Below are 23,800 nucleotides of genomic sequence, written 5' to 3'. Positions count from 1 at the left end.
ACCTTAATGCAAAGGATGTATTAAGGTGAAAAAATACTAGGGTTTGCAACCCCTTTAACCACTTGCCCACTGCCTTACGCCGATACATGTCGGTAGAATGGCTCGTACAGGCAAAATCACGTACCTGTATGTTGCTCTTTAAGAGGCGCCCGGCGCGCATGCACGCCGGCGGCAAGCTCCGTGAGTCGGGTCGCGGGTCCCACGGACTCAATCGCCATGGAACGGGGAGATACTAATGTAAACAAGCATCTCCCCATTCTGCTTAGTGACAGTGTCACTGATCTCTGCTCCTTGTGATCGGAGCAGAGATCAGTGACGTGTCACAGTTAGAAACATGCCCCTAGGACACACTTAACCCCTACACTGCCACCTAGTGGTTAACCCCTTCACCCCTGGTTCTTGACACATAGTTGTCGATCTTGTTGTTGAACCTGGACACAAAGAGATCTACATCCGGAACCCCCCCCCCCCCCCCCATCTCTGGCATATGGCCAAGAATACGTCGGGTGAAGAGACCATTCCCCTGGGACTAGCTGCTGACGACTCAAGTAGTCCGCCTGCCAGTTCTCTACCCCCAGAATGAAGATTGCAGATATGAAAGGCACATGCTTTTCTGCCCAGATTAAGATCTGGTTTACTTCTCCCTGAGCTGCACAACTCCTGGTGCCTCCTTGGCCATTGCTGTGGTATTGTCAGACTGGATCCTGACAGGGCAACCCTGTAACCGGATTGTCCAGGCCTTTAGGGCTATATACGCCGTACGGATCTCCAGGATGTTGATGGGTAAAGTCCTCTTGGTCTTGGACCATCTCCTTTGGACAGTCGACTGTTCCAGGACTACCCCCCAACCCGAAAGACTGACATCTGTTGTTACCACTCTCCAGATAACTGGTAAAAAGTATTTTTCTTTTTGCAGATTTTTGGGCATCAACCACCAACTGAGGCTCTGATGCACTGTAGGAGACAGACGCATCAGAAAATCGAATGCCTGAACCTTCTTGTTCCAGGCAGACAGGATACTGTTTTGCAGCAGTCTTGAATGAAACTGAGCGTAGGGAACTGCTTCGAATGAAGTCACCATCTTCCCCAGCAGCCTCATACAAAGGCGAATAGAAGGACCCTTCTTTGCCCGGACTACTTGAATCAGTTCTTTTATGGCACAGATTTTTGCTTGGGGTAAAAATATCCTCTTCTGGCCTGTGTCTATGACCAGACCCAAATACTGTAGTCTTCTTGCTGGTTTTAAAGAAGACTTCTCTAAGTTGACGACCCAACCTAGGTATTCCAGGTAGTTGATTGTGGTGACCAAGTTTTGGCCCAAGAGGGGCTACCGACCGGTCTATCAAGAGCAGGTCATCTAGGTATGCTATTACCATTAAACCTTGGGCCCTTAATCTGGCCAGAGGCGGGGCCAAGATTTTTGTAAACACCCGAGGTGCAGTAGTTAGCCTGAAAAGGCAGAGCTACAAACTGAAAGTGGCATTTTTCTACTTCGAAACGCAGGTAGATGCACCAGAAGTTCTCCTCCTTGTAGGATGGAGACTACAATCAGATAGATTCCATGCAAAAAGGACCATACTTTTAGGAATCGGTTTAGATCTTTGACATCTAGAATGGATCCGACATCTCCATTTTGGCTTTGGTACCATGAAAAGGTTTGAATAAAACCCCAATCCCTGCTCTTTTGCGTGGGAACTACCACAATAACTTTTTGCAACAATAGTCGCTCCAACTCTAGAAAGAGTCTCTGGGAACATTTGATCTGAGGAAACGAGGAGAGGGAAATTCTCAGAACTCCAGTTTGTAACCTAGAGTTATTGTGGAGTCCACCCATCTGTCCTGAAAATCCTCATGCCAGAGCCTTGAGAACTGTAGCAGTCTTTCCCACCACCCAAGCGAGCGGGGGCATTCCTTCATAAACAGGCTTTAGCATTTTGTCTTGTAGACTTCCTCCCCCCAGGGCTTCTTTTGACCCTGGGGTTGGCTCAGATTTAGTTCTTGAGCCTGACGGAGGAGGCCGTCGTGACTGTCTAGAGACGGATGCTCCTGGCACTGGGGACAGAGCACATTTAAAAGAGGGATGCTTATTCCTCCTCTTAACCAGTAAGAGGGTGCTTTTCCCACTAGAGATCTTTTGGATATAATTATACAAAATCCTCCCCAAACAGCCTAGTACCCAGAAAGGGAAATCCAGCCAGAAGCTTTTCACATGGTGATTCGGCTGACCAATTTTTCAACCGTAAGGTTCTACACATAAGCACCAACCCAAGCAAAAGGCAAGAGGTCTGGGAGGATAGAATTTCTGATTGCATCAACTGAAAAGCACAAAGCCACTGGTAGGTTGGCCAACCCCCGGGCTTACTGCTCAGGCAAAACTTCCATCAACCGCCGGTATACCCCACATCTTAGTAAATGTTGAAAACTTTTTAGGAGGGAAAAAACGTTTATCTGGGTGATTCCACTCAGAATAAATAAGCTTTTCTGGTAAACTGTGAACAGGAAAGGCATGTGTAGTTTGAGGAGGCAGTGAATCCAAACAAGAGGAGGGTTCTTTGACTCAGATACGGGCAACTTAAATGTGGAGCGGACCAATCCAGAGAGAGTTTGCACCACGACTTTCTCATCCTGAGAAGCTGAAGAGGGCCCTTCTCCACTTGATTCCTCAGAAGAGGAATCATCAGTCTCATCCTGATCCTCTGAGGGGGATTCCTCTCCTTTTTCCCCAGAGTTCTTCTGTTTGAGGGTCCTGGGTGGCGGAGGGAGGCCTAGTACATTTTCTTCCACTGAGTGAAGATGCAATTACGGTCACTAATCTTTCCTCTAAACTATTTATGGTTGAGGAAAAAACTTCTTGCGTAATGTATACAGGGGCTGAAGTGCCAGAAGCAATTGCAGCCCTTGATCCCGACGGCTCACCCTCGCCAGCTTCCCCAGGTCCTTCAGGAGCGGAAGGTGCTGCAGATGGGGGGGTCCTCAGAGCCTGAGGGAGATCCCTTTGAGCCCCTACTCTTCAGGGTATTTGTACCTCTTCTGCCCATAGTGCCAAGCAACAAAAGAGATAACACAAAAATGCACTGACTGATGAGCACTGTAGTTCAGCAACTGCCGCTGCCACCAAGACCCAGTCTGGTGCTTGAGTAAATGCTGCCAGGGAATGCCTGTGTCCCACACTCACATGCGCCTGTCTGCTCTGTGTCCCTCCATAAGCTGTGTGCATCTGAAAAAGAGTGCAATTTATAGCTTATGTAGCCAGCGATGTGGGCATCTAACCACACTGACGTTGCGTTGACGCTCAGCCCCCTCCTTCGTCTGCCCCTTCGGCCCCCCTCTTTTCAAAAAAGACCGCTTTCCCACGTGAGCTGAGGCTCCGATCCTCTGCACCAGCTTGGAGGGAAGGCTGGGGTGGAGGAGAGGGGGAGGGCCGGTGGATGGGAAGCCGCTGTAATGGCGGAGGCGGGAAGTGCGGTATACTACCGCTTCCCTGTGCCTTGACCTAAGCCGTGGGGGGGAGAATCCCTGCAGGAGAAAACCCCCCTTCCCTCATCCTACCTGGAGCATGACTTGGAGAAGCTTACAGCATGGACACCGAGCTGACAGATCAGACATGAAAAGATATGTGCTCTTGGCAGCCCTCGGTGGCAACTTTAGGCATAGCATACATTTAACTTAAAAGAGAAACCTACTAGAGTTAGAAAAAGTCTTAAGGAGTCTCCCTTACCTTATCCATCTGCAGGGTTCTGTGTAACAGACCCAATCTTCACCTCTCATGGTGGGCTCCATTTAGAAAAAATCTTCAGAGACTGGGGCCCCCTTTGAAAAGGGGGAACCGCAGTTCTGGGCCTGTAAAGCACCCTGCCAGGAATATGGCTGAAAAACCAAATACTGGATCCCGGGGTCCAGCTCTCTAAAAAGAGAGAGAAAGATCCCGGGTGCCATCCATATCGGCCTGGAAAAGACACCCAGATCCGGTTGCATGGCTTGCCCCAGTGAGGATATTCCAGCGGAGCTCAGCACAGCACATCTTTACTCATGACCAACACCTAAGACACTGGGAAAAAAAAACCGGAGGTACTCCCAGTAAGGTGAGGGGTTATATAGGGGGTTGAACTTCCTGTCTAGGGTGTGCCAGTGTCCAATCACCTAGTGATACCCTATAACCCATCAGTAATTACTGAGACTCTGTGTCCCATGATGTACGAGAAAGCCTTTTTACTAGCAACTTAAATCAGGTATTTAAATCAAATCCACTCTGACACTAATTGACGTTAACATTAATTGATGTCACCCGTGACACTAATACAGTGATAAGAAAATAGATCTGTACACTATACTAGTGACACTGTGATAGGCAGTGAAAGGGTTAACTGGGGGTGATCAAGGGGTTAAACCTGTATTAGGAAATATATGGGGGGTACCCCAAACTAAAACCTAAGCGATCAGGGGGCAAGCAAATGTGTGCCTTTGTGTCCTGATGTCAGTGTACTCACTGTTGGATGCTTTCTCCCCACATGCTGGAACCAAAAATGGCTCCAGGAGGGGAGATTGCACAGACACAGGGGGATCTGTCATTCGCCAGAACTGATCAGACGGTCCAGGCCAGAAATCATTGGCCAGGACATGCACAGCGTACAGGTGTTTTGAGCATGAATTCCTCCAAAAAAATAGCAGTGCACTTCCTGATGTGCAACTGTGCCTATGCACTCCTGCACCCTAAAAGTATAACTATAGGCAAAATGTTTTTTTTTTGGGATAAAGCAGAGATGGGTTAGAGCACCTGACAGTTGTTATTGCTGTCTGTGCCCCTATTAGGCCTCATGTACACTGCTGCTGGTAAATGGACATTTAGGAGCAGTTGAGCCTTTTTTTCTACTGCTTCTGAACTCTCCTCTATGTTATCTTATCAGTACATGTACACAGGTTCATGTTTCTAAGCAGTTGTGTTTAGAGGCTTTTTTTGTTCAGAAGCTGTGTTTAGAGGCATTTCAAACGCGGTAACTTGCGTTTCGCTTACAGGCATTTTTCATTTTTGGCTATTTTGAAAAAAATACATACATTTTTTTTAAAAACACTTCTAGACGCAAACGCTGCTAAACGGACATTTTTAGACGCCTGTTTCTTGCTGTCAAGTTAAATCATTCAGGAGAGGTTGAACAACATCCCGTGTACATGGGAGTTCCATCCTCTCTATTCTATTTGTCCTGTTTGCCACTATAATTCAAAGTGAAAAAAAAATCCTAAGATTTTGGGTTGTTATTATTATTACACGATTTATATAGCGCCAACAGTTTACGCAGCGCTTTACAATGTATAGGGGGGGGGGCAACACAATTACAGTACAATACAAAAGGTACAGGAGGGCCCTTCTCGTAGAGCTTACATTCAAGGGAGGGGGTGGTGGTACAAAAGGTAATAGCTGCAGAGAATCATTTGGGTTGTCCCCAGAAAAGAAATGGAGGAGAAATCTTACATATTTGGTAAGGGTGAAAAAAGACAATAGTCCATCCAGTTCAACCTGTGTAGGTGCATGTGTTATCAGTGTCTATAATTATTTCCCATATCACTGTATGTTGTGTCTTTTAGGATGTACATCTAAGAATCTTAAAAATGACCATACTCCCTGCAGCCACTATAGGGACACTAGTTCTGGTGACCTGGGGGTCCCCAAAGAAAACCCTTCATTTACAGGGATATTCTCATACTTCCCGTTTTTCTATGGGACAGGAAGTGAAGGGAAATGTCCGTAATGGGACACAGATGGCAAAAATAAATCTGACAGAGTTTACTACCGTCCCTTGCTCTATCCAAATTGGGAAAAAAAATTATTATATATATATATATATATATATATATATATATATATATATATATATATATATATATATATATATATATATATATATATATATATATATAGGTAGATATCTTTGCTTATAATTCTACTTGAAGCCTTATAGCTGTAGATGTACAATGTGAGTGGTATAATTTAAAACATGTCATCTTATCCTTCAGTAATTGCAGAACAATTTAACAGTTAAATAGTTAAATAAAATGTTTAACATCGAGGCCACATTTTGAACAGGCTAGGGAAAAATCAGGTAATAGAGAAACAAAAGAAAAAAATTAAAGTAGCGTTCTCCGGAACAAGTCAAACATACATGAATACCCCCCCAAAAAAATATATATGTTTAATGTCCCATAATGTAATGTCTGGCCCTGAGAAATGGCTAGGCAGGACTTTCAAGGACTCTAAGGCTGGGTTCACATTGCAGCGGTTACGAGAACCGGATGTGATTCGCACCGCACTCACTGCAGTGCAAATCACATCCGATCTCTGTGCTATGCGAGTTCAGCCATACAGATAGTATGGCTGAATTTGCATCGCACACGGCCCAAACTCGCACAGGACCCTTTTTTTGGTCCGCAGCAGAATCGGATCGCATAAGTGTTCACACCATGTGATCCGATTCCTGTCAGAGTTTGCAGATCGCACTGCGATATGCAAACTGATCTGGGGGTGTCATTAACGTTTCACTGATACTCCCAGCAGTTCGCATAGGGCAGTGTGAACTGCCACCGGGAGGTATGCGATGCGGGAACCCGCCGCGGATTTGCAGCGTTCCCGCATCGCTGCAATGTGAACCTAGCCTTAAGGAGTAGAAGTGAGGGGGAAATCAATACGTTCCATCCACGGGGGCCATTTCAGCTTTCAGTGCTGTTGCACTTTGAATGACATCCATGAACGCCCTTCCAGAACTGGATAACCACGCTGTAGCAGTCTTTTGGCTTTTCAAGGGAATTTTCCCCAGAGTTTAATAAACGTTGTGAAGGTCTGCTGACTTCCATTAACCAATTCTGTGCCGGCAAAAATACTAATTTTGATTTTTGTTTTCCTTGCATGTAATAGGGTATTTGTAAAGTGAATTTTGATTACAATTACTAAGCAAAGTGTAAAAATTCCCTTTCAAAGTAAACAGCTCATTTGCCTTTAGTAAATTAGTCCCATTGAGAGGGTGTCAGCAATACTGGATCCCTAGCAGAGTTCTGTGGAATTCAGACACATGCTCTTTGGCAGCAACTTTCCTTCTATATTTTATCCTTACTACAGGTTTACTTTTCAAAGCAAAAATTAAAGATATGGCTTGTTACTTTGGACAATTCAGAAACATTCTCCAGTCTTTACACAAAGCCCACTTTCTGTTTCCTGTTGTATAGCCATTGCTGAAGAAAGCCAGGTAATCTACAGAGGTCAATTTGTGGGTGCTTCTCCCATAATTTCACAATTTTACCAAATCACAGGCTACACTGCGGCTCCATTCTGCAATGCAATATACGTGGACTACAAATGAAATCAATGAAGTCAAATAGCATGGCCCTAACAGAAAAGCCTTTAAAATATAAAAATCCCATCTTGGCATTGAATGCACCAATTACTTTTCTGTGAATGAAAGGTTGCTAACTGGCACTCTTTCATGGCATAAACAATAATTTTTTTAGAAGTTAAAAAGTAAAGATCTACGTTTTCCAATCTGCTTTCAATCATTTGTTAATATTAACATACTGTTATCTATATTGTATATCTGACAAAATCGAATAAAACATTATTGAAAAAAAAAAAAAAAAAAGTGTTACTAAACCCACAATAGTAAAAATCAATCTGTATATGTAGCATAGCATGCTTGTTATACTCACTGTGGAACTTAAGAGGTTAATCCTCTGCATTGTGTAAAAAGGCTGTTTTATCCTGTATGTATAGATTCTCCCCCTCCTGCACTGCCTATCTGGGGAAGACCAGCTAACACAGGCAGATTAGCTGCCTGCACATGCTCAGTTGTGTCTTTTATGCTGCAGAGAACAGTTAGTTGTTCTCAGAGATAGCCAGGTCACATGATATTGACATCACACATGTGGGCATGTACAGAGGCTGCAGTGGAAATCTACTCCTTCCTGAACTTTCAGCATTGGAGAAAGGATGCAGTTTACCATGTAACCGCGGTATAAAGTTCATACAAAAAAGGTATATAGTGGCAGGATTTTAATGTAAAAATAAGTTTTATAAGCTGTAGGCACTGTGGGGGGGCGGATGAACTATTGTCATATTACTGGGTTTAGTAACACTTTAAATACAAGACTGCAAAAGTTTCAAGCCGCAAACTAAAGCGGTTCTAAAGTCAAGACATTTTTTGCCTTGCTGCATTCCCTGCATTAAAGTAAAAAACGTCCCACTGCTTGTTCCCCCCCACCAAACACTTACCCAGATCCTCTCTCAAGTTTGCAGAAGTGCTGCTCTCTGTTCCTCTTTTCACAGGACACACAGGCAGCAGTAGGAGCTATTGGCCCGTTGCTGTCAGTCAAATCCTGTGAGGAGGGAGCAAAGGAGCATGGCCAGGCCGTGCCATGCTTCTCTATGGACACACACAGCCTGGCTCCGGAAAACGTCTACAGGGGTGCCCCCATACCACACAGCTTGCTATTGGAATACTTATGCCGCGTACACACGGTCGAACTGTTTGACGTACTTAGTCCGTTGAAACACAAACTGCTGGTTGCAAGCTGAACAGTGGAGCCTTGAGTGGAGTGTGAATAAGTTTTGCTTTTTGCCTGCTGGTGACTGCTGGGTTGCATTTTTAGGTTCTTTTCTGGCTTTTTCTTGTAGCTTTTATACCCTTTTCTGTCACTTTTTAAATAGTGTTGTTTTGTTTTTTTTTTCTTTCTTTCCTTCCTTCAGCCTACTAATTAAGGGGAGGGTTTAATTGGGCACAGGTGCTTGAGGTCTATATAAGCTTGGGTTGAACTCATTTGAGCCTGCTCATCTCGAGTTTGTGAGAACTCTGTCCAAGTGGAACTGGTCAAAGTGGTGAGTTAAAACCCAGAGTTTATAACAGGGGTCATAGTACCTGTGTAGGGTGAGTACCTGAGTGTTGTCTGAGTAGTGTGTGTGTATCATTAGTACTTGTGTATTGTGGGTGCACAGTGGTCTGTGAGTACCTGTGTACTGTCTTGTTGAGTATTAGTGTCAGGAAGCTAGTTGTTATGTAATTTGGACTGGGTATAATCTCTAATCCTCATTAAATTAATAGGTACGATGACTGGCGGGTGTGGAGAGGCGACTCGGTGTACATCTTGCGGCATGTATGCGTTCCTTGATCATCTGATCGAGGGTGAATACTGCTGTGCAAAATGTAAGCACATTGTTTCCCTGGAAGCCCAGGTTCTGAATCTGGGGAAGCAACTGTCAGCACTGAGAGGCCCCTCCACCCTAAATGAGAACCAGGATAGTACACGGCAGGTGCCGGCAGGGGCCAGCACAGAGGTGGGTGGAGACAAGGAGGTGCAGGCAGTAGCAGAGAGTAGATGGGTGACAGTCAGGAAGGGTAGAGGGGCAAGTGCCAGGGAGGCCGATCCAGGGCTGAAGCATCCCAATAAGTACGCTCCATTGAGTGACATTGGTGATCCCAGTCAGGGACCAGCACTGCTGGAGCTGAGGGATTCTCCTAGCTGCCAGGAGAAGAACTCCTCCAGTGAGAGTAGGGGGGGAGAGAAGGGAAAGGAAAGACAGATTCTGGTGGTAGGGGACTCAATTCTTAGGAGGACAGAGAGGCCAATCTGTAACAACAACCTGAAGTGCCGAACTGTATGTTGTCTGCCGGGCGCTCGGGTTCGGCACATCACGGATCTGGTGGACAGATTACTGGGAGGGGCTGGGGAAGACCCAGCTGTCATGGTGCACGTTAGCACCAATGACAAAGTCAGAGGCAGATGGAGTGTCCTAAAGAATGATTTTAGGGACTTGGGAGCTAAGTTGAGGAAAAGGACCTCCAAGGTAGTATTCTCAGGAATACTACCAGTACATCGAGCCACACCAGAAAGGAAGAGGGAGATTAGGGAAGTAAACAAGTGGCTCAAAAGCTGGTGTAGTAAGGAGGGGTTTGGGTTCCTGGAGGACTGGGACGACTTCTCAGTCGACAACCGGTACTATAGAAGGGATGGACTGCACCTAAATGAGGAGGGTGCAGATCAGCTGGGATTGAGGATGGCCAAAAAGTTAGAGGGTTTTTTAAACGAGGTGATGGGGGGGTGGGTTCAGAGATAGAGATAGTCAGCGTGGAGCATATTCCAGAGGGTAATATTAGGGGCATTAGTGGTGGGGTAACAGAAGCACATAAACCCAAGGTAAATATAGTAGCAAGTCCTAGTTGTAATCTTGGAACACCCAAGAGGATAGTGTGTGACCGGTCAAAATATATTAATACATTAAAATGTTTGTTTGCCAATGCCAGAAGTCTGCCAAGCAAAATAGGCGAGTTGGAAGCTCTGGTGCATCAGGAGAGCTATGATGTAATCGGTATTGCTGAAACTTGGCTTCATTCCTCACATGACTGGGCTATTAATATTCCTGACTTTGCACTCTTTCGGAAAGACAGAGTAAAAAGGAAAGGTGGAGGGGTCTGTCTGTATGAGAGAAATAATCTCAAAGCGAGTGAGAAATAGGACCTGGTGGGCGGAGAGTGTGATGAGTCTGGAGGCATTATGGGTAGAACTGCATACAGATGCGCGTAGTTCAAAGTTAATCATTGGAGTTTGTTATAGACCACCCAATGTTAATGAGGAGGTGGAGACTCGGCTCCTTGCACAGATAGAAAGGGCTGCAAGGGCTGGGACAGTGATAATAATGGGGGATTTTAACTACCCAGAAATTGACTGGGGTAATGGCACTGCTGGGACAGTTAAAGGGCAAAAATTTGTAAACCTATTACAAGACAATTTTATGGTATAGTTTGAGGCCCCAACTAGGAATGATGCTCTGTTGGACCTGGTAATCTCAAACCATGCAGAACGTATTACTAATGTTCAGATAAAGGAACATCTGGGTAGCAGTGACCATAACATGATTTCATTTGATGTTAGCTGTAAGCAAAAATCACATACGGGAAAGATAAAAACACTTAATTTCAAGAGAGCAAATTTTCCAAGGATGAGGGCTGCTCTCCAGGACTTAGATTGGGAGAGAATATTGGCACCAATGGGCACAGAACAGAAATGGGAATTCTTCAAAAAGCTTGTTTGTGATCTCACGGCAAAGTATATTCCCATGGGCAATAAGTTTAAAAGGTAAAAAATAAAGCCGATGTGGCTCACGGCCAAAGTTAAAAAAGCTATAAACTATAAAAAAAAGAGCTTTCAAAAAATATAAAAATGAAGGAACACTAGTGTCATTTAAATGTTACAAGGAATTTAACAGAATATGTAAAAAGGAAATCAAGGATGCAAAAATTCAAAATGAAAGACAGATTGCAAAAGACAGTAGGACAAACCCCAAAAAATTCTTCAAATATATTAATAGTAAAAAGGTTAAGTCTGAGCATGTAGGCCCTTTGCAAAATAATCTGGAGTGGGTGACTGGGGACAAAGAGAAGGCTAACTTATTAAATACGTTCTTCAGCTCTGTGTATACAAAGGAGCATGGGGGAGCTCATGTCCACAATGAGGGTGGTACTGACGCAGCCCCTAATCCACAATGGCTCATAAGCGATATGGTCCAGAAATATTTGGACAGAATAAAGGTGGAGAAAGCACCTGGACCTGATGGCATCCACCCACGGATCCTAAAAGAATTGAGCTCTGTAATTTCAAAGCCATTGTATCTAATTTTTAGGGACTCATTAATGACAGGAATAGTACCACTGGATTGGCGCAGGGCCAATGTGGTGCCTATATTTAAAAAGGGAACAAAGTCTTTACCAAGTAATTATAGACCCGTTAGTTTAACTTCTATAGTTGGGAAGATACTGGAGGGATTAATAAAAGACCACATAGATGAGTTCTTGCAGGAAAAAAATATTTTGAGCAACAGACAGCATGGATTCATGAAAGACAGGAGTTGTCAGACAAACCTGATTTCTTTTTAGGAGGTGGTAAGTAAAACCTTGGACAGAGGGGTGGCGGTGGACGTGATATATTTGGATTTTGCAAAAGCATTCGATACTGTTCCGCACACACGGCTCATGTGTAAGGTAAAGTCTACAGGTTTGGAAACATCAGTTTGTAGATGGATAGAAAACTGGCTAAAAGACAGAATTCAGAGAGTAGTGGTTAATGATTCTTACTCTGAATGGTCTAAGGTTATGAGTGGTGTACCCCAAGGTTCAGTGCTGGGACCCTTACTTTTTAATATCTTTATAAATGATATTGGGTCTGGGATCAAGAGTAACATTTCCGTCTTTGCAGATGACACCAAGCTATGTGGTGCAATAACGTCCTTAAACTGTCGCCAATTTACAAGCAGACCTCAATGCTCTGTCTAATTGGGCGACTATGTGGCAGATGAGGTTTAATGTTGAGAAATGTAAGGTTATGCACTTGGGGGCTAAGAATATGCATGCATCATACACGCTAGGGGGAGTACAGCTGGGGGAATCCATAGTGGAGAAGGATCTGGGGGTTTTGGTAGATCATAAGCTCATGCAAGCCAATAATAGCATGCAATGCCAAGCTGCGGTTTCCAAAGCGAGCAAAGTCCTTTCCTGTATTAAGAGAGGTATGTACTCCAGAGAGAGAGATATCATTTTGCCCCTGTTCAAATCATTAGTAAGACCTCATCTGGAATATGCCGTTCAGTTTTGGGCACCAGTTCTCAAAAAGGATATCGGGGAACTGGAGAAAGTGCAGAGAAGGGCAACCAAACTGATAAGAGGCATGGAGCAACTCAGCTATGAGGAAAGATTAGAGGAACTGAATTTATTCACTCTTGATAAGAGGAGATTAAGGGGGGATTTGATCAACATGTACAAATATATAAGGGGTCCATATAGGGAACTTGGTGTCGAGTTATTCACTTTAAAGTCAACAAAGAGGACAAGGGGGCACTCTTTACGTCTAGAGAAGAGACTTCATCTCCAAATACGGAAAGGTTTCTTCACAGTAAGAGCTGTGAAAATGTCGAATAGACTCCCTGCAGAGGTGGTTATGGCCAGCTCAGTGGATTGCTTTAAGAAAGGCCTGGATTATTTCCTAAGTGTACGTAATATAACTGGGTACTAAAATTTATAGGTAAAGTTGATCCGGGGAAAATCCGATTGCCTCTCGGGGGATCAGGAAGGAATTTTTTCCCCTGCTTTAGCAAATTGGATCATGCTCTGCTGGGGTTTTTGCCTTCCTCTGGATCAACTGTGGGTATAGAATTGGGTATATGGGCTGGTATATGTATGTGTGTATATGTATGTATGTATGTATATATGTGTAATATATATATATATATATATATATATATATATATATATATATATATATATATATATATATATATATATATATATATATATATATATATATATATATATATATATATATATATATATTTTTTTTTTTTTTTTTTTTTTTTTTTGGTTGAACTGGATGGACTTGTGTCTTTTTTCAACCTGACTAACTATGTAACTACTATGTAACTATGTAACATTTCAGCGGACAATACGCTCGTGTGTGGGCTTCAGCTGACTTTTTCAGCGTGCAGTCCGGAGTACTAAGAATTTCGGATTTTCCAAAAATCTGTCCGTCGTACTTTGGTTTCAGCGGACAATACGGTCGTCAGTATGCTAGTTCGACGGACTAAGAATGGCGCATGCCCAGAAAGGATTTACACGGCGGAAGGGTGCTTTGCTGTGTCTTGGACTTCCTATTTCTAGTCCCGTCGTACATGCTGTACACGTCATCGCGCAAGCTTTCGACGGACTGTTTGTGCATCTGTGTGTGGTCAAGTCCGTTCAGTGGAAAGTACGACGGATTGTCCGTCGGATTGTATGACGGACTAAGTACGTCAAACAGTTTGACCGTGTGTACGCGGCATTAGAAAAAGAGACTAAGAGGACAACGCCTGTGAAGGACTGCTAAAGAATAGGTAAGGGACCGCTCTGTACAAGAACATAGCAGATAATGGGTAACTGGGTAATGGAAAGGGGGGAGGGGGTTAAACCCCATCACATTGTTATTACTGTGCTTGTAGCCGCTAGGCCTTGTTTACACTTGAGGGGGGGGGGGGCAGTGAAAATGCACGGGCCGTCGGGCTCTACCCACCCAACAAGTGCGGCGGGCATGAATACGAGTTGCAGGTTAGGCAGAGCCGATGGGAAACTCTGAGACTAGCTTCCCAACAGGTCCACTTTGTGATTGAGATGACATTAGGCAGATTAGAGACCAATAGCAGCTTTGGAATCTGCCCAGTGCCATCCACTGTTAATCACTGGCAAGGTGGACCTCACAGGCAACTGGCCCCAGAACTCAAATCGCCTGCTGCACCTGTTGGGTGGGTGGAACTTGATGGGGAACTCAGATTAGTTCTTCATCTGGTCCGCCTTGCCTGCGATTGATAGCGCATGCAGTAGGCAGATTCGAAAGCCTATTAAGACTAAATAATGGCTACAGATCCACCCACTGACATGAGGGGTGAAGCAAGAGTAGGGAGATGGGGTACTAGTCTCTCCATTCACCATCAGGCTTAGCCCTCCTCAGTACCAAAGTTCTTGGCCACGCACCTGTCAGCGTGACAGATGCAGTGACCTGGTAGGGAGGGCACTGAGGAAGAAGAGACACTGACACTTTGGGTGCTGCGACATAGTGTCTAAGAAAATTTACACAATTAGGTATATTTACTAAAGGCAAATCCACTCTGCACTGCAAGGGCACTTGGAAGTGCAGTCGCTGGAGATCTGAGGGGAAGATCTGATATGAGGGGGAATGCGGATTTTATTAACCAATCATGTGCAAACTAAAATGCTGTTTTTTTTTTTTGTTTTTTTTTTCCTTGCATGTCCTCCTCTACAGCGACTGCACTTCCAATTGCACTTGCAGTGCAAAGTGGATTTGCCTTTAGTAAATAATAACCCCCACTGGCACACAGATGGCAAAAGAAACCTTAAAGCGGGAGTCCGCCGGGAGTTCCGCCGTTTTTTTTTTTTTTTTTTTTAAAGCCAGCAGCTACAAATACTGCAGCTGCTGACTTTTAAAATAAGGACACTTACCCGCCCAGCACGCCCGCGATGTTGGCACCCGAAGCCGATCTCTCGATCGTCTCTCGGGTGCTGCCGCCGCTATCTTGGGTATGGGAATCAGGAAGTGGAGCCTTTCGGCTTCTTTTCCCGGTTCCCTACTGCACATGCGTGAGTCGCGCTGCGCAATAAGGATGGACCCGCTGCCTCTGGGATCTGTGTGTTTTCCCAGCAGGCAGCGGGGGACTTTCGGAAAGGGGCGTAATTACGCCCCTTTCCGCAGAGAGCTATCCCAGAAGTGGGTGCAGATATCTGTACTGTACAGGTACCTGCACCCCCCTGAAAAGGTGCCAATTGTGGAGCCGGAGGGGGGGGAGGATTCCAATGAGCGGAAGGTCCACTTTAGGGTGGACCTCCGCTTTAAAAATATAATATATATAAATAATAATAATAATAATAATAATTAAAAAAAAAAAAAAACACACACACACACACACACACACACACACACACACACACACACACTTTTTCTTTAGCTATACTAGAAGAAAGGACATGGCTAGGACAATACTCAGTGTAACCCTTTTTACACACAACTATAAACATTTAAGAATCCTAACATAAGACAGTGTTAAATAATCGTTATTATATAAATAAAACATTTGTTCTACCTTCCTAAATACACCAGAATTTTTTTTTTAAATGTTGAATCCCAATTAATGAACATATTAAGGGTTACTATAGATGCCCTAACTCAATCCATAATAATACACCCCTTCCTAACCAATGTCACCACAAAGCTTTTAACCCACTCCCTGGTCATCTCTCGCCTTGACTACTGCTATGGCTACTAGGCTATCCACCATGAACGCTGCTGCCAGGCTCACCCACCTTACAAACCCGCTCTGCATCTGCTACACCCCTCTGTCAATCCCTCCATTGGCTGCAACTCAACCAATGAATTACATTCAAGATACTATCAATAAGTTACAAAGCCAACCCCAACCTGGCCTCCACCTACATCACTAACCTGGTCTCAAAATTCAGGATCATCATCTATCATCAATGTGCAAAAAGCAAAATGTAGTAAGCCATGGCAATCAAGCAGAAGCAGTTTTTATTCTTCTGTATGAAGGTTATTTCACATAATCATCATTGTCTAGCTGCAAAAAAAGCATCTCTTGTGCGACTGAAGTGACAGATGTTTGCGCCCAAACATACCTATCAGGGTGAAGATCCACTTTAATTCTAATTGTGATAATAATAATAGTAATCGTAAAACCCTTTTCTCTGAAGTTCATTGACGGACACAGCACCTTTAATCTTGACCTTAGGGTTATAATAGCCACCTTTAGGAGAGGACTAGGCAGAACACATAAAAACAGCAAAGCTGTACAGTACCGCCCAAGGGGTGGTCCTACTGGCTATAACCCCTCACTCTGCTACCAGCAGCTCAGTTTGTCAAAATGCAGTATAAACATAAATGGGGGGGGGGGGGGGGGGAGGGGGAGGGGGGTGGTTGCTGTGTCCGTCAATGAACTTCAGGGAAAAGGATTTTATGGTGAGTACGAAAATACTATTTTCTCTTTTGTTCATTGACGGATACAGCACCTTTAATGTAGACCTTAGGGACGTCCACAAGCAGTGTAAAAAACGAGGGGTGGAAACAGAAAGAAAATAAACTCCACCCATAACAAAAATCACTCAACAGAGGATTTGCAACCTTAAAAACGGCCGCCTGGAAAACCTTGCGGCCGAAGCACACATCCAAAGATGCGCTGACACATCAACCTTGTAAAATTTAGTGAGAGTGTGAACGGACGACCAGGTCGCCACTTTACATGCCTGGGAAACGGACGCTTAATGTCAGAAAGCCCAGGAGGCACCAATTGCCCTGGTAGAATGTGCCGTGACAGGAAAGGGGGGGCGCGGACCCCCTTATGGCATAAGCCTGAACCCACGATCTGTCTGATCCACCTAGAAATGGTGGCCAATGAGACCGCCAGGCCCTTCTTCGGACCAGCCACCAATACAAACAGGGAGTCCGACCTCCGAAAGGGAGCTGTAGCAGATACACCCGCAGAGCCCGGCCCACGTCCAAAGAATGCAAGTAACCTCTTTGGGATGTGACGGCCGAGGAGATAAGGACGGAAATACAATGTCCTCATTTAGATGAAAAGCCGAAACAACCTTTGGAAGTAACGAAGGCTGCGGGCGCAGCACCGCATTATCCTTGTGGAGGATCAAGTAGGGAGACTTGCATGACAAGGTGCCAACTCAGAAACCCACCTCGCAGATGTAATAGCCACTAGAAAGACTACTTTCTGAGAGGAGTGTCAATAAGGGGATCCCCCTAATGTTTTCAAACAGCGGTTTCTGAAGCACAGAGAGCACCAGATTCAAATCCATGGTCATACCGGAGGCGCCACATGTTGAACCCCCTGAACAAACATACTCACCAATGAACGAGTCGCCAAAGGTCGCTGAAAAAAAAAGACAGCCAAAGCTGATACCCGCCCCTTGATGGTGCTTAATGCAAGTTTCTGATCCACTCCCCGCTGCAAAAAACAGCAGGATCCTGGAAACTGAATATGTACGCAGACGCCACCCTATCTCCTCACACATGGAGATGTAGGCCTTCCACGTATGATGATAAATCCTCAGAGAAGAGGACTTCTGCGCCCTCAGCATAGTGGAGATTCCCAAAGCCGACAGTCCTCGGTTCCTTAGCACCTGGCTTTCAACAGCCATGCCGCTAAAACCAGCAACGGCAAAGCGGGATGAAGTATTGGACCTTGCGACAGAAGGTCCTCCCGCATCGGCAGCTGCTAAGGAACATCCGCCACCATTCTATGTCGGCATACCAAGGACTTCAAGGCCAATCTGGGGCAATCAGAATCCCCTCGGCCTCCACTCTGTGTAGCAGACGAGGTAGGAGTCTGGGGGGGGGGGGGGGGGTCATAAATCAGTCGATAATGCCCCCATGGAGCCACCGTGTCTGACACGTCTGCCCAGGGATCTCTTGACCTGGCCACAAACCTCGGTACCTTCTGATCGACCCGGAAGGCCAAGAGATCCACATCTGGCATGCCCCACTTCAGGCAAATGAGCCAAAACACTCCTGGATGCAGTGACCTTTCCCCCTGGTCCAGCAGCTGACGGCTGAGGTAGCCCGCCTGCCAGTTTTGCACGTGCGGAATGTATGCGGCTGACAGAGCCGGCACGCGCTGCTCTGCCCACTGTACGGTGTGAGTGACCTCCAGCACTGCAGAGGAGCTCCTTGTCCCTTCTTGATGGCTGGCATACGCCACCACCATGGCATTGTCCGCCTGGATCCTGACCGCTAGGCCAAAAGGGGAGAGCTACAAATTGATAGTGCTCGTCCCCGACCACAAATCGTAGAAACCTCTGATGCCTGAGGCATATGGGGACATGCAAGTATGCGTCCTTGATGTCCAAAGACACCAAGAAATCCCCCTGATGGAGTGCCGCGACCATGAAACAAACCGATTTCATCCGGAACCTTTGCACCTTCACGAAGCAGTTGAGGGCCTTGAGATCCAGGACTGGACGGACACCTTCCTTCTTTGGGACTACAAACAGATTGGAGTAGAATCCCTGAAACCTTTCCGGCGTCGCTACAGGTACTATCACCCCGCGCAGCAGCAGGTCCTGTACTGCCCCAAACAGGGCCTCCGGACGAGCCGGAAGAAGATGAAGGTTGGAGGGAAAAAAATCTGTTTGGCGGACAAGAAAGAAACGCTATCTTGTAGCCTGATGAAACCAGTTTGCAGATCCACTGGTCAGAAAGGAGGCAGGTCCACCCAAAGGCGACCCCCCCACCCGAGAGAAAAATCTGTTTCTGAGCGGAAAAGGAGGGCCCCTGCCTACGGCGTGGCTCCTTACCCTTTCTGGACTGTGGGAGCAAAGTACTCTTTCCCCCAGTAACATTCTTAATGTCATCCAGCGAGGCTCCAAATAGCCTCTCACCTTGGAAAGGAAAATCAGCCAACGCTTTCTTAGATGCCTGGTCTGCAGACCAGCATTTTAACCAAATCAGGTGACGCAGCACTACTGCTGATACCGAGGCTCTAGAAAGCAAAAGGGGCTGTATTCACGGCTGCATTACATACTTAAAGTGGTTGTAAACCCTCTGGGACCACTTTTACCTACAGGTAAGCCTAGATTAAGGCTTACCTGTAGGTGCAACAAATATCTCCTAAACCAGGGATATGCAATTAGCAGACCTCCAACTGTTGCAAAAGTACAAGTCCCATCATGCCTCTAGGTATCATGCTTCTGGCTGTCAGGGTCTTGCTATGCCTCATGGGACTTGTAGTTCTGCAACAGCTGGAGGTCCGCTAATATCCCTGTCCTAAACCTACATGGTTTAGGAGATATTTGCAAAAGACTGGCACCGATGTCTACAGCATATGCACCGATACCCGGAAGTCACTCTGGGATAGATGGTGGCGATGTAGGAGAAGAACGAGGGTCATTTCGGGGGCTTCCATCTCAGGTAAGTTATTCCTAATGAACTAGTATGCTATGCATACTAGCTCATTATGCCTTTGCCTTACAGGGTATTTTTTTTTTTTCTCTTTTTCCTGCCTTTACTTCCTCTTTAAGGCCCTGCACCAACTGCTCTGTCAGTTCCACGCAGACCGGGGAAACCTGTTCCTTCCCCAACTCGCGGTGCAACAACTTAGCCCATTCAGTAAGCGTCTGTGACGCCATGGCTAACACTGGCCGCAATGCAGACTCAACCACCATAAACATGAACTGGGCAACCGCCTCTGCTCTTCTGTCGGCAGGGTCCTTGAAAGAGGGGGACCCTTCGACCGGAATTGTGGTTACCTTATTTAACCTGGATACCGGGGGGGGGGGGTCAAAAACTGGAGGAGATGTGCATTTTTTCAGGAAACTCTCCTCAAAGGGGTAACGCACCGCCATTTATCTTGGGACAAAAAAAGGCCCACTGCGGGCTTCCCCACTCCTTCTAAAAACTCTTATCAAAAGAAGTTAAATACGGAAACACCTTAGCAGTGCGGGGCGCCTCGTGGGACCCAAAAGGAACAGATACCTCTGCAGATGCCCCCGTATCCTCTATCTTTAAAGTATCCCGCACCGCTGTGATAAGTGCTCCTACTAGCGCTTTTTCCTGCGCTGACCGAGACACGGAGTCATCCTCACTGTCCGAATGGTCCTGGTCCGCATCCTCTGAAACGTCAGAACAGTGGTCCCCTGCCATAGCGGGACCCGAGTCTGAATTAGTGCACCACACCCCCTATGCCCAGTCACACAGAGGCCCCTGCCGGAACTGCTGGATGCATTCCATGGACAGACCCATCACCCAAGCAGTACGGGGTGTCTGTTGGCCATGGCACACTGATATGGACAGCAGTAGCCCGGTCATATGTGTACCCCTGAGCTTATAGTTCACCAGCCACCCCTGGACCAGACAGGGCATGTCGTGGCTGACCCATCGCTTAGCTAAGGCCTGCACATGCTCGTGGCAAGGCTGGGGAGACTACTAGGATCTATATTATCCAGCCTGTCACCCAGCCCTGCTGTTGATTGTAGCTCACAGGAATAATAAAAAAAAAAAAAAATTCCAAGGACCATTGGTCCCCACAGGGAGCCAGGTCCTTCTCCTAGACTTGGCAGAAAAATACTGAGCTGCTGGTAGCAGAGTGAGGGGTTATAGGCAGTATGACCGCCCCCTGGGCGCTACTGTAAAGCTTTGCTGTTTTTATGTGTTCTGCCTAGTCCTCTCTTAAAGGTGGCGGTCAAGATTAAAAGGTGCCGTGTCAGTCAAGGAACGAAAGAGAAAATAATCTTTTTAGTTTGCTGAGGATGTTAGATTTAGGTTTGTGCTGAGCTTGAAGCTACTGATTACAAGTAAAGTAATATTAAAAACAAATTATAAAAACAACCACAAAACAATAAAATGATCACAAACACAACCCATTTCCCCAAGAACCTGAATTTTTGAACATCAAAACTTTATTTAAAAATCGTAAACAAAGTTCAGACTTAAGCAGTTGAAAGCACTGCCAGTTTATAAACAGTTGTGAAATCACTGCAATACAAGTGTAATGTGTTTTCTGACAGCCAAATCCAATTTGTCACAATAACTATGTCATTTAACATGCCTTAATTCAATAGAGCGCTTGACAACTGTGTACAAGAATCTGGAGTAATAAACGCTTCCCCTTAACACACCTTCCCCCTTCTAGCCAATGGCTGAATTGTGTGTCCTCCACCAATGATAGCAGAGATCCTCCAATGCTCCAGCTACAGTTGGCTTCGTATTGCACTGTGTGAGGGCCAAGAAAGTGCAATCATCTGCTACCCAAGAGGGGGGGATTCCATGATTTGCAAGCGTGCAAATTGGGGATTGTTATAAAAACAAAGAGCAGCCGTAAAAGGGTCCTAGGACCATGTGTATGGAGGTAGGTGCTGGATAAATCAGATAACAGAAGACCCATGGGAAGTCAGCTTGCAGCTATGGACCACCTGCCTCACAGCTGTTTCAAATCCTCTTATAAAAGCATCAATACTGCAGACTTCACACTGATAAATAATTCAAAGCCAACAATAGCTACTCTTCCAAGCAGGTTTTAATAGTCCAAACTCCCAAGTTACTTCATCCCAAAACACGTGGAATTATCGGAGCAGAAGAAATCATACTACTGATGTCAATCCAAGACTATGTATGGCACATCAGGACTACTGGCACTAGTTCACAACTATTGATCGCAAATCAGGACTACTGATGCCAGTTAAAAATGACTGATTTCAGATCAAAACCTGTACAGGGTATTTTTATTTATTTCGGATATTTCAAATAGAAGAAAAACAAAACAAATGAAGGAAATTTACTACGACTGGAGCAGCCTGAATCTGGAGTACCTGTTCATGGCAACCAGCTTGTAGCTTTCATTTTCAACGCTGAACTGCAGCTAGACACTGATTGGTTACTATGCACTTCTGGTCAACCCCCCACCATCTACCAAAAAACACAAGCCTTCCTCTCCCCTGTAAACAGGCTGTGTAGATGGGGCCTGTAGTGCAGGAAGTGGCTGCTGGTGGAGAATAGGCTGTAATCGCATGTTGTGAGTGGGGAGCAGAAATGTTTCTAGAGATCCGCTGATCATCTTGTACAAAACGCCCCCAGAGGCGTCCGATGGGAACCGTGAGTTTCAGAAGGTAAACAACAGCCACGCCCCCTACAGACCTCTCCTTCAACGTGCAGCACAGAAGCAGCAGTACATTTCCATTGCACTCAGTGACATGACGGTACATCTCGCCCCATCCACAATGCGATCTCAGGCATAACATCACGTTCCCTCTCAATCCTATGTGACAGCTCTAGCCCGATCGCCTACTATACCCCCCTCTACGATCAGAGGCTGTAATCCTCATCAGAAAGGCTGCACATGCCTGGGAGAACATCAACAACATGGACCCATGCCTCCACCCCCACCCCCTTGCAGCGTGCCAACCAAAGGGCATCGGCAGCCGCCCTAGGAGGTGACCGCTCGGGCTGGCCCGGTGCCGCAGTCATTAGTAAGGCACATTTTAGGGCCAGGTCCGATGGCAGGTTGATGGAAAAGTTGTTGTTTCTGGCTCTTCCCCTCCCTCTTACTCTTTTAACATGACTGCCCAACATGCGCAATGCCTGCGCTGCCCCCTCCTCCCCCCCCCCCCCCCCATGGCACAGCCGGGGCTGCCTTTACCTTGCCGCTTGTCGGGTGTCCTCAGAGTGGAATGAGCCCAGGTTAGGAGAGGAGGAGGAGGGGAGGATCCCACGACAAGCACAGCAGCACCAGCCTCGTCCACAAAGTCCAGCAGCGGCTCATCGCACACCAACTAAGTGCTTCTGTGTCCTCCGCACAACATCCGGGGGGCAATGGCTGCAGATCGCTCACTCCATAGTCCTGCAATGTATGCTGCCTGGGCTGATCTGAAAGGGGGTGGGTGCTGGGAGGCTTTACTTTGCACTCAATCCTATGGCAGGCTCATGCTGGAGGGCTGTGGGGTGGTTTTCTCTCTGATCTCCAGGTAGGGAGGGGGTGTAACCCATGGAAGTCCCTTCACATGGAGGGGGTCCTTTGCTTCTGCTGGCCTTGGGACCCAGATCAGGTAGATTTCGTAATGTGCCCCCCACCTCCTTCTTCCAGACTTTTTTTTTTTTTTAAGCAGTGCCCTATTTGGTCAACCCTCCCTATCCTCGGCGATCGTCCATCTTCTGTCACTTTGTGCGATCATCAATACTTATGTACCTTTCACTTTGGCTCCCCCTTCCTCTATCTTGTCCTTCTAGAACTATTCCTCCCCCCACCTCCCTCCTATATTTTTTTCACATACACAGCCGCCAACAAGCTGCAGTTTAGGGGCTCACAATGATTAGTGACGTACTTCGGATCTGGATTTCTCCTGCGTCAAAAAAGAGGTTTATGAACAGAAGAGATGGATTTGGGTTGGCGAGGGGGAGGGGCCGCTCCATCTACGCCCCTTGCAAGTGCAAAGGAAGTGAGCCTGGACTCGGCTCTAATACAGTGTACAGCGGGCTGGGGGCTCAGGGCCATCTCATCCTATACTTTACCGCCCACAATCATCGGACATTTACTATACCACGCATGACATCCTAGTGTTAACGTGATCACACACACAAGCCTATAGCTGTCACACGGAATCCCCCTACAGGGGGCTAAATGGCGACTTCTGATTGGCTGCTCCGAAATCTAGCACAACAACAGCCTTATAGTGACCAACACACACTTTACAATGTGACTGTACAATCCTATTGTAATGCA

At 46.1% G+C, this 23,800-nt stretch overlaps 1 protein-coding gene across 1 annotated transcript in view; it reads right to left on the bottom strand.

The window, feature by feature from the left end:
* JADE2 (jade family PHD finger 2) overlaps positions 1-23,566 on the bottom strand; it is an 855,152-nt gene extending 831,586 nt beyond the window's left edge. Inside the window, exon 1 of the mRNA XM_077473934.1 lies at positions 22,721-23,566. The gene's annotated coding sequence lies outside the window, so the exon portion shown is untranslated. The remainder of the gene's footprint in view (positions 1-22,720) is intronic.
* Between the last annotated feature and the right edge of the window lie 234 nt (positions 23,567-23,800).

The sequence above is a fragment of the Lithobates pipiens genome, unplaced genomic scaffold (assembly GCF_037356315.1).
Source record: "Lithobates pipiens isolate NorthernLeopardFrog02 unplaced genomic scaffold, aLitPip1_a1.2 Scaffold_8, whole genome shotgun sequence".
Lineage (NCBI taxonomy): Eukaryota > Metazoa > Chordata > Amphibia > Anura > Ranidae > Lithobates > Lithobates pipiens.
The sequence above is the reverse complement of the archived record's forward strand: the minus strand, read 5'-3'. Positions and strand labels throughout refer to the sequence as shown.